The sequence below is a fragment of the Corvus brachyrhynchos genome, unplaced genomic scaffold, assembly GCF_000691975.1.
Source record: "Corvus brachyrhynchos isolate BGI_N302 unplaced genomic scaffold, ASM69197v1 scaffold346, whole genome shotgun sequence".
In the NCBI taxonomy this organism is placed as follows: domain Eukaryota; kingdom Metazoa; phylum Chordata; class Aves; order Passeriformes; family Corvidae; genus Corvus; species Corvus brachyrhynchos.
Genome location: NW_008238644.1, coordinates 2973030 through 2986781, shown reverse-complemented (window position 1 = coordinate 2986781; position 13752 = coordinate 2973030). Strand labels below are relative to the sequence as shown.

At 41.2% G+C, this 13752-nt stretch overlaps 1 protein-coding gene across 5 annotated transcripts in view; it reads left to right on the top strand.

Moving 5' to 3' along the window:
- HTR2C (5-hydroxytryptamine receptor 2C) overlaps window positions 1-13752 on the top strand; it is a 266502-nt gene that overhangs the window by 208184 nt on the left and 44566 nt on the right. Inside the window, exons 1-2 of one of the 5 annotated variants that reach the window (XM_017737611.1) lie at window positions 6126-6137; window positions 10002-10006. The exons of the other annotated variants lie outside the window; for them this stretch is intronic. The gene's annotated coding sequence lies outside the window, so the exon portion shown is untranslated. Of the gene's footprint in view, window positions 1-6125; window positions 6138-10001; window positions 10007-13752 lie in introns of those variants that run through there. 5 annotated transcript variants of the gene reach the window in all.

Sequence of the window (13752 nt, the reverse complement as noted above, 5' to 3'; positions counted from 1 at the left end):
GGAAAGAAAAACAAAGAACTTGTGTTCCATGTGGTTGACGTTCACACATTTATATCTTCGTGTGATAGAAGAAGCTGTTGGATCCAGAGAGTAACATGGTGTCTCTCTCGTTCACTGCTAGCCCAGCAACACAACCAGTGCTAGATGGAAAGAGCTCTTCTAGCCCACAGCTGTTTTTCAGGAGTCCATCTATTTTTTTCCTCAGCTAAATCTCAGAATGTGTAAAGATGTTTAAAGGCTTATGTAAACTGGAAACCTCAACTAGAAATAAGTTTGTGGAACTATTCCCAACCAGCTACAGCAATAATTATTTCCTTCCTTACATCTTATCATTTGCAAGCAAACGTGGTGAGCAAAGCTGCAGGTGAGAGGCTGGAGTGGTGCTGACACCCCTGAAGAGCAGCCTGTGCCAGGGCCCAGGGGAAAGTTATGTGCAAGAGCTGCTCCTTTTCTGACTCTTGTTTTATGAAATCTTCTGAACCTGGGACATGTACTGCAGGGATTTTACGAGGTAATTTCTTAGAAAAGCCCAACCAAACCTTCCAGCAGCTCTCTGTTGGTTTATTCACACTTGCAAAAGCCTTTTCCTCTGCCTAGGGCAAAAAGAAACTCTTCCTGCTGCAGAAGCTGGAGAACTCACCAAAATTAGATAGAGTTCTCCAAATTTTGTAGAGAAACATAATGTGGGTTTAGTCACTTGGTAGTGCTGCTCCAAACTTTTCAGGCAGTTTGCAGCATCCTCCCTCCAACTGAGGAAACTCTTCCAGCATGCGGGAACACACAGTGGAAATGTTCCCTTGTTAAGTGTATTTTCTGTCTGTAACTCTAAGCTATGAGCTGTGAAGATAAATCATAGCAGCTGTGCCACATTTGTTTTGGAAAGAACCTAGTGTTGCCCCAAGATACAGCTGTCACTGGGAAAAGGAAGGGTGGAAGTTACTTTTTATGAAGTCACATAGAAAAATGGTGCTCAGCATTGAATTCTTCCCAAGCCCTTTTCCAGGTGGAAAGGTCCTTATAGAAACAACAGGGATTGAGGCAGAGATTGTGATAAGAAAAATGCCCCAAACCCAGAAGTCTATTGTTAATCTCATTCCTTTTTTCTTTTTTATTTTGCCCCCTAGATTTTTTTTTAGAAAAAGAAATTATTACTGAGTTATTTATTAATGACAAGAGGATTTAGATCAAAATCTTGCATGGATTGTATATATATATATTTGTGCATATGTACTTACGTACATGTACAAAAAAGCTTATTACCTTCCAGCCTGAGCTGGATGTTGATAAATTGTGAAGAAATCTTAGTTTTGCATGACAAGGCTTTCTGGTAGGGCAGGCAGGGTCTGCTCTTAGATCACAAAAACCAGCACAGAGCTTGGTATTCTGTGGAAAACCTCAAGAGCACCAAAGGAAAAGCAAAAAAAAACCCCCACCAACTCATAAAATAATGGATGTCCTGGCAGGAGTAATGGAAGAATTCAGGAATTCCCTGATGGTTTGTTGTTATCACTGTATCAGCTCTGCAAGTGAGGCATGTTGAAGCATGGCAGGAAGAGAAGATGGTTAAGTGCACAGCTGTTGTTACTCAAAAATCAGGTTAAAACTCATAAAAATCATCACAGCGGGCACACAGGGGTATGTATGGCTTTGTGTTTGATGGCTCTGTGTGAGGTGTACCACAGCAAATGTGCTTCTTTTTACCTGTATTGATAAAGAGATTTTCTAAATAACATTTATCTAAATAAGAAAATGTTTATTAAATTCTTTCAAGTCCTTGTCTTGCCCAGCATTGCTTAGGATTATAGCTTTGCTCATGTATTCTTTGTGTACAGTTTGTATCACTGAGGGCCTCTATTTTCTGACTTCACAAAGAAGGTCAGACAAATAACAGTGTAATCAGGTGTTCACCTCTGGGTGAAGAGTGATCAGGGAGGTGCCTGTTGGGGTAAAATAGTGCAGTGCTGTTATTTGTCAGTGCAGTATTGGTGGTCCTGAAGTACAGGTTAGGATCTGGAGGGTTTCCTTTTTTCTGTGTGTCCATAATTTTTATTTTGGCTTCTTTAATTTCTGTTGTGATGCTGACAGCAAAGATTTATTTCTTCTCCAAAATGAGGTGATCTCACTAGTAAGGAAACATGTTCAGCTGACTCCTGACACAACATCTGTAGGCAAAAGGCTGGTGAAAGTCAAACACATTCCTCTTTTAGGAGGGATAACCTGTGGGTTTACTCAGGCTCTATGGACTTTGGCTCATATAATATTTCTGTTATGCTCTGTAAATACATTAAAAAAAAAAGTGTTCTGGATGTGGAGCTTTTTAAAAGTCTCTGACAGAAGTTGTTGAGTACAAAGTCACTGGCCTTAAGATAACTTTTAGAAACATGAGTCAAGTGCCCAGATCAGAAAATTCAGAAGATAACACACCTTGCTTATTTATATATATGTATTTTTTCCCCCTTTCTGTTTCTGAAGCCTTTAGGAGGTGTATTTTTCTTGTTTTCTCTGCTGCCCTGAGACCTCCTGACTCAAAGGACTGGGATTTAAAAACCCAAGACACAAGACACTAAAAGACTTGCGAGGAAAACCTATGGCAGTTTGCAGTACCAGACTAGTTTCATTTTTCCCAGAGTAATATGAAAGCAGGGATGGAATAACTCACACTGCCATTAGCTCTCATAGCTGGTCTGTGCTTTTGCAGCTTCAAAGAAAGGAAGTACAAAGAATTCATTCGATATTAAATAGTAGCAAATGAGAGCAAGAAATATTTTAAGTTGTTTACAAGAATTCTTTATAATCTTTAAAAAATAAATTTATGATTGAAATTCAGCCTTGTCCTGTATTTCAGTCACTCCTGTAAAAAAATGCTTATTCTGTATCTTTCCTGTTATGTGCTGAGACTCAGATCTGTGAGGGGCTATTTCTATTTCTCTCCTGGGAGCAAGCAGAATGGAGCATTTGGCTTTGATGTAAATGCTTGCTTTTCCTTGGTCTTTTTTCATATGTCTTTAAGTGCATTATTTTAACAAGCAAGCCACCAAAACAGCTCTAGTTCTTAAGAACTAAGCCTTGTTTTCCCATCCTTTCCTATGCTGCCCTACCAGTTTCACTCCTAGATGTTGCTGTGATGCCTCTTAGCTCTTCTGGAGCTGGGTGAGAAGTGACCCTTCCCATGAGCTGTCGGGCAGGGTGGGTTTCTCTCAATCACCACAGAAGCAGCAGATCTCTCCCTGCTGGCACTGGAGCTCAGGGCAGGCTCTGGGTGGGGAGTGCAGCACCCTGCTTTCTCAATGAACCGGCTGCTCCCATTCAGAGCTGGGTCTCGTGTTTCAGGGCTTCTGCTCTGCAACACGAGAATGATATTTTTGGCAGAATGAAGCCCTTCTGCATCCAAATGACTACAATAGTGCTTTTATCTGGAAAGCACAAAGTATAATCTGCTTCAGTTTTCTAAATGAATTTAATGCTATAGAAGCATCAAAGAGAAAAAAACATTTGTTTGGTATTGTTATGCCTTATGAATCCTCAATGAAGTTACAATCTCTAGGTTTTGGTAGTTGTTTTTTTGGGCTTTCGTCCTTGGTTCTGTGCTTGAACAATGTCTGTCCTCCCACACAGTTTGCTGGGAAGTGAAAGTGGGCTTAAATTAATGTTTCTTTACTTTCAGAGCTTTTCTCTGCAGAGTTGTCTGCTGGTTTTGTCGGGCTCAGGTCCCTGCATTTGGTGAAGTTTCTGTGCCTTAGGTCAGTGTATGCAATGGTTAAAATGTTTGCACCATCCCTTGATCTTCAGCAAATGTAAAGTCTCAAAACTTGGCAGTAATGAAAGAGATTTAAGATAATGTGCCTTAGTTTGTGCTTGCCATCAGCTCAAACAGGATCCCCTTGTGTCCCATGCTTATTTTTGATTGATACAAACTGCTGCAAGAGGATTTCTTGGTTTGCTTCAGCTGTGCACAGGTGACTTTCTCCAGTGTTTCAGAGGTGTTTGGTTTCTAGTATCTTCTATCTCAACAGCTCTCACACCCACAGACAAACACTGAGACTGCAGCTAGGTTCAAAACACTCAGTTTTGCTCAGAAGCTGTAAATTGATATTTCTACCCACTATGTTTAATGACTGCTGGTTGCCTGATCCATCCCTGAGGTTTTTAACAGCTTATATGGTGCTCCCCACTTTGGTGAAGGTGTGTGTCTTCATCCAGTCCCCCTTTCTGGTGCAATGATGGGTGTTCCCAGGTTTTGGTAGTGGTCCAGAATAATGTTCAGCTGTCTGTTTTGCCAGATCTTCTTGCTTTCTTTGAAGCTCTTGTGAAGTGTTGTGCAGTAGCACAGCACCACCAGCGGTTTTTGCTATCCACCACTTATTGATGATCTTGCCCAAAGGTGTTTTCCATCACAGAACATCATCCTGTTTGGTGTCAGTGTGTGTACTGAACTCCTTGGTTCTCTGACAGCTCAGACTTGCAGAACAAAGTGCTTGAGTAAGATACTGTTTTTAAGGACATTGAGAGGTCTGTAATATTTTGGAGCAGAACACAAGGCCTAGTTCTGCCTAAGACAATCTCATGGAAACTTTAGTTCTGTAACTGGAAACCTGGCTTATGTCACACTCCGCACAGGAATTTTCCTCCAGTAAGGTTCAGGTGTTTGTGAGCCCTGTATTGTGGGCTTCTGCATCCCTCCTTCTTCCGCCTTAAGTAAGGGGCACATATCAAAGGAGTGGATTTGGTTTTACTTCTGGGAGTTCCTGAGACAGTTCACTACAGGCCCTATAAGCTGCAGTCATGAGTTCAAAACTGTGCACCTCACACATCAGCCACTGATGGTCCAGTGACTCTTCCTCCAAGCTGTCAAGGAGACAGCAAGGAGTGGTGGCAGCAGGGTGCTGTGCCATGTCCCCTTGACTGAAGGGCACAATTTCAACCCCACAGACTGATTCCCAGCATCAGCATGGGACATGCTTCTGTTGACCCATGAGGATGAAGCTGATTTCAACCTCACTGAGTAGTTACGTTTTTGCCCTTTAAATCCAAATCATGCCTGAGGGTCAGATGTGTGTGAGAGAAAAAAAATGCCAGTGTAATTTTTAAATTACACTATGATATTTGTTAGGTCATCTGCACAGGGAAGCTTTTTATTGCCTGTTAATTAATGGAAATAACATAACTGCTTCAATTTTAGACTACTACTATTTATCAAAGTGTGTTTGTAGAGGTTGCACTGCTTGGTGTAAAGTTGCTTAAAATATTGTTACTTGTCTTTAGATATTTCCACAACCATTTATTTGTATTGGTACTGGTTTTGGAAAATGAAAACATAAGAAATAATTAACTGTCACAGAACTAGAGAGATGTTTGTGTTATTGCACAAATATACCCAGACCCTGTTCCTGCAACTGTTCTGAGTTGGCTGATACAGGGGATAAGACCTCCCTTCATCTGGGATGTGCAGGAAATGGGCAAAAAAAATGGGCACAATACAGGAATCAGGGCTTTGGGCTTTTGCTTCTTGGCTTTCCTGTTTGCTACTAGGTCAACAGGCCAGCATAATTAATTAACCCAACCTGCAGAGAAGTTGTATCTATTTGTCACAAGGAGTGTGTGTATTGGGAATCCCAAACTCCCCTCCATGCAGCTCAGCACTGACAGAGCTGACTCCCAGACACAGCCTGGCTGTGGTGGGATTATCCTCATCCCCACACTGATCAGCGAGGTAATTAATGGGCTCAGTGTCCAAAGAGATTTCTGTGCTGCTGATTCCCTGGCTCCCCAACCTCATTTGATGTCTCTCTGTGCAGTGCTTGCTGTGTGCTGTAGTTGCACTTATGAACTAAAACAATTTCTGCCTCAAACTGTTCGAATGCTTGAACTTTGGCAAGAAAGGGACACACTCCTTGCTCAAAAGCTTTAAATGTTGCCTCCAAAAATGCTTTTCCTTGACTCACTGGACACAGCAAAACTCTCATTCACTTATAATGAACAGTGTCAGCACCCAAACTATTTTGGTTTGTGGTGATACTGAAGAGGCTGGAGATCAGAAGCCAGGAATGATGGACTTGCCCTGTTGTTTCTGATGGAGTATTTCCCTCGTGTGAAGGGCTTGTTGTTACCAGAGGAGCAGAAGTGCTTCTCTTTCAAGCGTACTTTCAGTGTCTGTGGATGTGTGTTGTTTTTCTCCACTTGACAATTGGTGGTTTGTTACTTCCTTAACTGAGCCGTTCACAGAGATATTACGTTGCTGACAAAGTGGAAGCAATTTAGTAATCACTTGCAAGAGAAAATCAACACCATTAGACTTCAGCTGTCTTTGTTTCAGCCATTAAAATGCAGACACTACCTGATTCATATATAAATTGCTATGACAGTTTCATTATTTTTCCTCAGTAGGGCTGAATACAAGTGGATTTGATGCCCTGCCTTTGATATACCCATGCTGGTGTGACCCCTGGAAGGAGAGCCTGGTCCCCTGACACCCATTGCTTGCATGGGGACAGCTCCTTTTGGGTCTCTGACCACACAACAGCAGCATCCACAGCCTGTCTGGCAAACACTGCTGATGCACCTGGCAGATTTTACCCACATTTTAGGTAAACGTAGGACGAAAACTCCTTTTAAAAAGGAAGTGGCTGCTTTGGATCCTGTTTGAATGATGCAATTTCTAAATATCAGACTTTTTTCATTTCTAAGTGCAAGTTTTCCTTCTTAGACTGTCACTGAGACCAGAGGTTGTCTTTTACATTTCTTTGTTAGCCTTTAACGTTCATATTTTCTCCACCGTTGCTGATTTTATCTACAGCTTCTCTCCTATTCCCATATTATTCTGAGTGGTCCCAATCATTTTGTTAAATGCAGCCAAGCACCTGCCTGCTCTTTTCAGCACCTCAGGACTGCTCCCTCTGCTGCAGGCTCAGCATGCCTCAGTTGGGATAGTATTGCACAAAATCCTTATTCCACCTGTGTGCTCATAAAGAGAAGCAGATTAATCCAAATTACATCAGCTTTTACAGACCTCCTTTGTCTTTCCTGTCGTGCTGGAAACTGGAGTATTTTCCATTATGTTTTGTCTCCTTCATTTCATTTTCCCTGACTCACATATTGATGTCACAGATGACAGTTTGTGTCAGTGCAATTTGCTCCCATGGAAATGACTCCTGCACACATGTGCGTGGCGTCCAACTCCTCGCTCCTCTGCTTACATAATTTGGGAGCTGTGAGAGCTCCACCTCAACATTGCCCATCTGTCTATTCTCTCAAAGTTAATGAGCCTTTTTCTTCTTGCTCCAGGCATATTACGCACCCTGACTTATTCATAGATGATGTCTATTAAAACTGTCAAATGCTTTGAAAATTAAGTTATTTCCCTAAATAAAGAGCCTGCTTCTAATCACATTGAAGATGTTTCAACACAATTGGCCTGCTTTCTAGTGCAAATCAAGAGTGACTATACTGAGCTCTGTCTGGCCCCTGGGCGTTGTCATTTAATTGAAAATACTCGTGATTTACTATAGTGTAAGAGCTCAGATATGTCCCCTAGCTTAGTCTGGGAGCAGCATCACAACGCAGAATTTATGTGAAATAAGGCATCCAGGTTAAAGTGGCTTCTTATGGCATGAAACAGTCAATGTGTGATGGGGGTGGAGGCAGGTATTTGTTTGATTTTAGAGTGATGGAGCATGCAGAAATCCCTTGCTTGCTCTATGTGTAGCTTGGATTATATTTGTCTCTTTCACGTCCCACTTGTGCTTACATATGGCTCAGATGCTGAAGTAATTATCTTTGTTTCTGACTGATAAGCTCATCACTTACAGCCAAATTCTCCTTTCCTGTGTTATGTTCCAACCTTTCCTGATGTGGGTGTTGCATCTTGGTTTTGAATTATCAATATATTTAATTCCCAAAGTAAATGTTTTGGTTAGGCAGCATTGAAAAAACAAACCAACAAACAAAAAAATCCAATTTACTATCAAGATCAAACCTCGACAACCTCAACAGACACCTTCCTTCCAGACCAGGATTTGGTTTTTCAGTCTAATCCATTTTCATCTCTTTTGCAGCCAACACTGTGGCAGTTTCACAATTTCTCTGCTCATCTTGTTCTCTGGAGTTTACATGATAACTTCCCTGGTGACACCATATCAAATGGTTTAATGAACTGTGAGTTAGATACACTGCCTTTTCTTTTTTTTTCTTTTCCCCCTGAAGAATGGGGTGTTGCAGAACAGATGAACAAAATCCCAAGACGCCAAGTCAAGACTTACAGTGTTCACCTGGGAAACTCATGTTGCCTTTCATAGCACTTTCCATGCATTTTCCTGTCTCAAATTTTCCTTTAAAATCTGTTCTGAATATTTGCCTGGTTAAGGTCAAACTAAGAGGTTTGTGTGGATCATTTTCTATCTTTAAATGCAGGCATCACACAGACCAGTTGTTTTAACTGTTTCAGTCTTATCTTCTTTGTCTTTTTTTGCTTTTTTTTTAATACCAGTTTTTAAGAATTTTATTTTCTACCTACTTTTATCATCAGAGCTTCCCCTAGTACAGATTCACCAAAATATCCAGTTGTGACATACTTAGATCAGAAAAGTGTTGGCTTTTTGAATTTATACTGTCAGTCATCCTCTTTTGGGTCCATAGGGGTCAATTTTTCCAGAAAAAAAAAAAAGAAAAAAAAATTGAAAGGAAAAAACTCCTATGAGTAGCTACCTTTTCTATGTAATTATTGTATCAACTATTGCTATGTGTGAGATAAAGATAAGTCAATTAACTTACGAATGTTTCAATAATCCCTTCTCTGACACTACGCACATATGTGAAAACACATATTTAATTAAGCTATTACAGTAAAAGCCCTGAGCCATTTGTCAGTTCATTAGGCACACTGTTTATTAGGCTTTGACCTTTGTTTTCCTTTTCCTTGGCTTATTTGATGCTGTAATTTATTCTTTTTAAAGACACTCGGACAGCAATGACAGGAGAGGCACTCTGTAACCTATATTAAGAGTACACCAGGAGGGAGGAGGCCTCTATTAAACATCTTATAATTAAAAAAAAAAGAACTCCCTGAGCCTTGAATTAGTTCTGCAGGTTGAGGTTCTTACAGGGAAAACAGATTTAGGGGAGAAGCTGTTTCAGCCATGTGAACCCCATGGTGAGCAGCCATGTGCTGGTGATGTACCAGGCTGTGCAAGGGCACAGGGGCTCAAACTGCCTGACCTGAGGGCCCACATGCAAAGGAAAGGGAAGATTTTTCCCTGGATCTCATGTGGGATGAGGTGCAGGGTGAGCACCGTGTCACTGCCCTGTAAATCTCAGTTTCTTCTCTAGAACATGAGGGATCCCATGGTGTGATTTCAGAAGGCACAAAGAGCTGGAACGAAGAGAAAGCTGGGAGAGAAACATCAAGTGATTTCTTGCTTGATTAAGAAATTTTACTTAATAAGTAATGAGTGAGTCACCAGCGTTCCCCCAAACACGGGCGCGTGTGTTCCGTGTGTACGCTCAGGCTGTGACTCACAGCTGCTCAATGCTCCTGTTCTTCCTTCCACACTGACTGCTGCTCTCTGTTACTACTGCAAAGTGTGCACAGCCATTAAAGAATGCCAGGCTCATTGATATTGGATGTGATATTTCCCCTAAAACATGAATTGAAAATAAATCACTGATTATTTTTTATTTAGCGGCAGGTGCGTATTTAGGTGTGTTTTCCTGTGGTTGCACTTACAGCTATGAAGTTATTCAACCACACGTGGGGTACAGCACTGTATATCAAAAACTGCTGAAAGTTGTGGAGTCTTCTGGTTTTTAAATAGGCCTGGCTTTAAAACTTGCAAAAAAGTTAGCTACCAAAAGCTAAGCGTTTTTGTGCTTTGGTTTATTATGTTTAATTTTGGGTAAGTGCTTACTTTCAGACTTTAATGATGTAAACAAAGAGCTGCCATGCAAAACATTTCAGAGAAGACGAAAAACTGGTTTTCTAGAGAGAAAGAATGTTTAGAAAGAGCAAGAAAAAGTTTAACAGTAGTTTACTACAAGAACCCTGAAAAGCTGAGCATAAAGAAGCTACCACACAAGACTTTTCCACCAGTGTTGCACTTGATGTTTACCACATTGTGCAGCTGAATTAAAAAGGGACAGAGGGAATGTCACTGCAGTGGAGGCAGAAGCCAGGCTCTTACAACCACAAGAGCTGCCTTAGGAGATCCCATGGACTCTCAAACCTCCATGTGCCAGGGAGCAAATACCATGATACTGTTGCATTAAGGGCATAAATGTTTGGCAGAAGATGAATGTCCCTTGTGTTCCAGCTGGTCCTTAGAAGTCAGAGGCAGGGCTTGAATTCAGGTTACAGCCAATTCAGACTATGGGGCTGGTCAAGCTCAGTAAGAATTTTCAGGAGCACAGCTGCACAAATAGGGCAGTTACCAGTTCAGGAATGTGGGTCTGATTGCATTCAGTAGGACTTTGCATGATCCAGATTCATGAATAATGTGATTTATTAAAGCAACCGGAAAGCAGGGTCAGGATTGCCATGATAAATGCACTAACTGCAGAGAGTTAATATGTGCTTTGAATTTCAGCCACTGGGGACACGAGTATTATAGAAAAAAAAAGAAAGAAACAAAAAACCAGAGAGGAAGTTTGGAGTTATACCTACCCATAGAAAATATGAACAACTAGGGTGTAATCATTCCAAGAAGTTAGGACAGTGTGTGATGAGATTCAGATTTATTCTGTTGTAGTATTTCTGCATGTCTGAGCCAAGAGAGCAAGTTTATCATTGCAGGGAGTGGCAGAGTATCTACATCTTCTTGTGAGGTTCCCAGGTGCTCTTCCACAAAGGGAAAATAAAAAAGATGCTGGTCTTACCGCCAGAAGGTAGATTAAGATCTCTTTGTGTGTTTGTATTGCCTTGAAATGTCTGGAAAAGAAATTAATGCCTTTCTGACTCAGTATGGGGGAAGATACAGAGAGGGAAATTGATGCTATTTGCTTTTGGACAGAATGGTAGTGATTCATTATTATGACCCTACAAAATATCATTACTTGAGCTTGTATCTGAGAAAATCCATTTTCCTCTTGCTGTGAAAAAATGAAATACTCTTTTTAGTTTGCAAGTAATTAAATAGTTATTTTCTGTGTCAGAATTTAAAAAGAGTGGTGAAAAGCTGGGTTTGGGGAGGTTCCCCATAGGTTTTATTAAGTGTTTTTTACACTGATTTATCTCCAATACCTGTTGGGAAAGCTTCCAGAATTTCTTGCAAAACTGAAGAGGGAGTATCAAGTTCTTCCTTGGAAAGAAAATCTCTAAACAAAGTGCTAATAATATATTCCCAAGTTCAAGAATAGCTCAGGAAAATAGTCAAGTTAGGCATAGCCACTTCTCTGGATTGCAACTTTGGTTAACTTTGCAGTGGGTATCTACAGAATAATCATTAGGTTTTGATTTTTCTTTCCCCACTGCAGTGACTGTGACAACGCTGCCTCTGTGTTGACAGTGCAGGCATTGCTTTCAAAAGACCAGGAGATTTCCTGATGCTGCTGAGTGACTAAAATGAGTTGGGGCTTTCCAAAACTGCCACTTTTCAGAATATGTTTGAACTGTAAGTTCCTCAGACACACGTGACCTCAATGGGTGTCTGAAGGTGAGGACCTGGCGTTGGTGTGTGCATCTCTCTGGTGTGATGGGCACGTGCTGGTGCAGCTGTAGGGCCCTGGATCCTACACCAGGTGCACTGGAGTCCTCACAGCTGTGTTTTCCCACCTGGCTGTGCACTTTTATCTCTGGCCTTGGGGGAACCAAAGGGGAGAGGATGTGCTGGTCTAATCCTGAGCTTGAGCAGTAGGGATAAGCATAGGGGGTGTATCCAAGGGTAGGAGCTCAAAAGCATCCCCACGCTGGACAGGTTTGCTCAGAAGCACAATTTTGATACAATTGTAGAATAATTTAATCTGAGAGGGACTTTTTGAAGGTCTCTAGTCCAACCTCGAGGTACTTAAGGCAGAACTAGCTTCCAGGTTGGATGGGGTGTTTGAGGGTAGATGCCAGCTGTGTTCTGAGCATCTGTGAGGATGGGGATCCCACAGTCTCTCTGTGTCCCACTTCCCTGGTCTGACCGCCTGCACTGAGATTTGTTTTATCTATTTTTTTTCCTACTTCATACATCCTTTCCTTAGATCTGTCACTGTCACAATTGCTTCTTGTTTTGCTGCCCAGCTTTTGGAAGAGTCTCCCTGTTTCCTCTGTAAGTACCAGCAGGTAGATGTAGGCAGCAAATACCTCCCTGTTCAAAGCTTTTTCTCTGGGCTGAACCAAACCCAGTACTTAACATGCTTCCTCCCACATCACCCTGGTCATCTCCACTGGACTTTCTGCATTCTCACACACTGTTTAAAAATAGAACTGCACAGAAATAGAGATGTTTCCTAGTGCTGCTACAAAAAGAAAGATGAGTTCCAACTGCCCAAAATATAGAATTCTCTTAATATAAAAATATGACTTTCTTGAATCGCTAAAATGAAAGTGGCCTTTGCAGCTTTGCCATGAAAATCTGTATTTTAAAGCAACCTTCTGTTCCAAAAAAAAAAAGTGAAAATTAATTTGGCAATGGATTATAAAAAATAGTAAAGATGCAAATAGCAAGAAATGCAAGGTTTAGAGTGAAGAATGAAGCCTTAAATCTGCCCTCTTGAGCATAAATTGCGTATTCTATTATATAATTTAAAATTATTTGCCATTTTGAAAAGGGCTTCATGGAGCTATAAAAATTTAGGTCAGCTGACTATCTGGCTCAGATAGTTGTGAACTATCTGCAACTGCTTTCCTGTCAAAAATTGCAGTACTTGCAGTTCAGTTCAGTTGACTTCAGATTTATTTTTTCCCTGATGTATGTCTGCCATCAAAGTCAAGGCTGAATGATCAACTTTTTCTTTAAAAATGTTTGTTCTTTAGCAGCTTGTTGGCATTCATCTGGGCATGGAGGAGATGGGATTGTGACGTGGAGAACTGGACACTGCCAATAGTTTGGGAAGAGAAAATCTCTCTTGTGTATGGCCTTTGTGCTTGTGGTGCCTTTGGTGGTTTCTTCTTTTTCTTGTGGGGAGGGAATTGCTGAAAGGCATTGCTTTTGACTATTAAGTACTTCTGGGGTTTTTTTGCAGCAAGACTCACCATGAATTAATGTGTTATCCTCAGTCTGCCTGAAACTCAGGTTCCTTTTTTGGGCTAAACTGAAAATCCTTGATTTCTTACCCAATTTCAAATGCATGATGTTAACATGCAGGGTGTGAGTCCCAGAGTTTTGCTCAATGATTCACGAGAGCACAGGAGCTTTGCAGTCTGTCCAGGAGAGGCAGAATCCTGGCTGGGGGCCGGGGAACATCTCAAGTTCTCAGCAGGCAGCTGTTTTTCTCCAGGAAAAAGTGCTCTGAGCTTTGAAGGGTAAAACAGCTAAAGATGAATGCATTTAATTCAAAGGAAAAAAATAATTGTGTTTACTCCAAGAAAGGTTTGGGTTTTTTCCTTTTAACAAGTATAATGGTGGTAAATACTCCCAAAGGCATGTGAGCCCCCCCCAGAGCCCCACCAGTACAGACCCGTTAACTGCTGTAGCTTTTGTTTCCCTTCAACTTAACCTTCTGGAATATCCAAAAACTCCAGCATACCAATCTCTGCTTTAAATAATTCATGTGTTTCTCGATAGACAAAAATGTTTTTCTACCTTCGGTTTATTCTAAGCCGGACTTAAAGACTGTAGG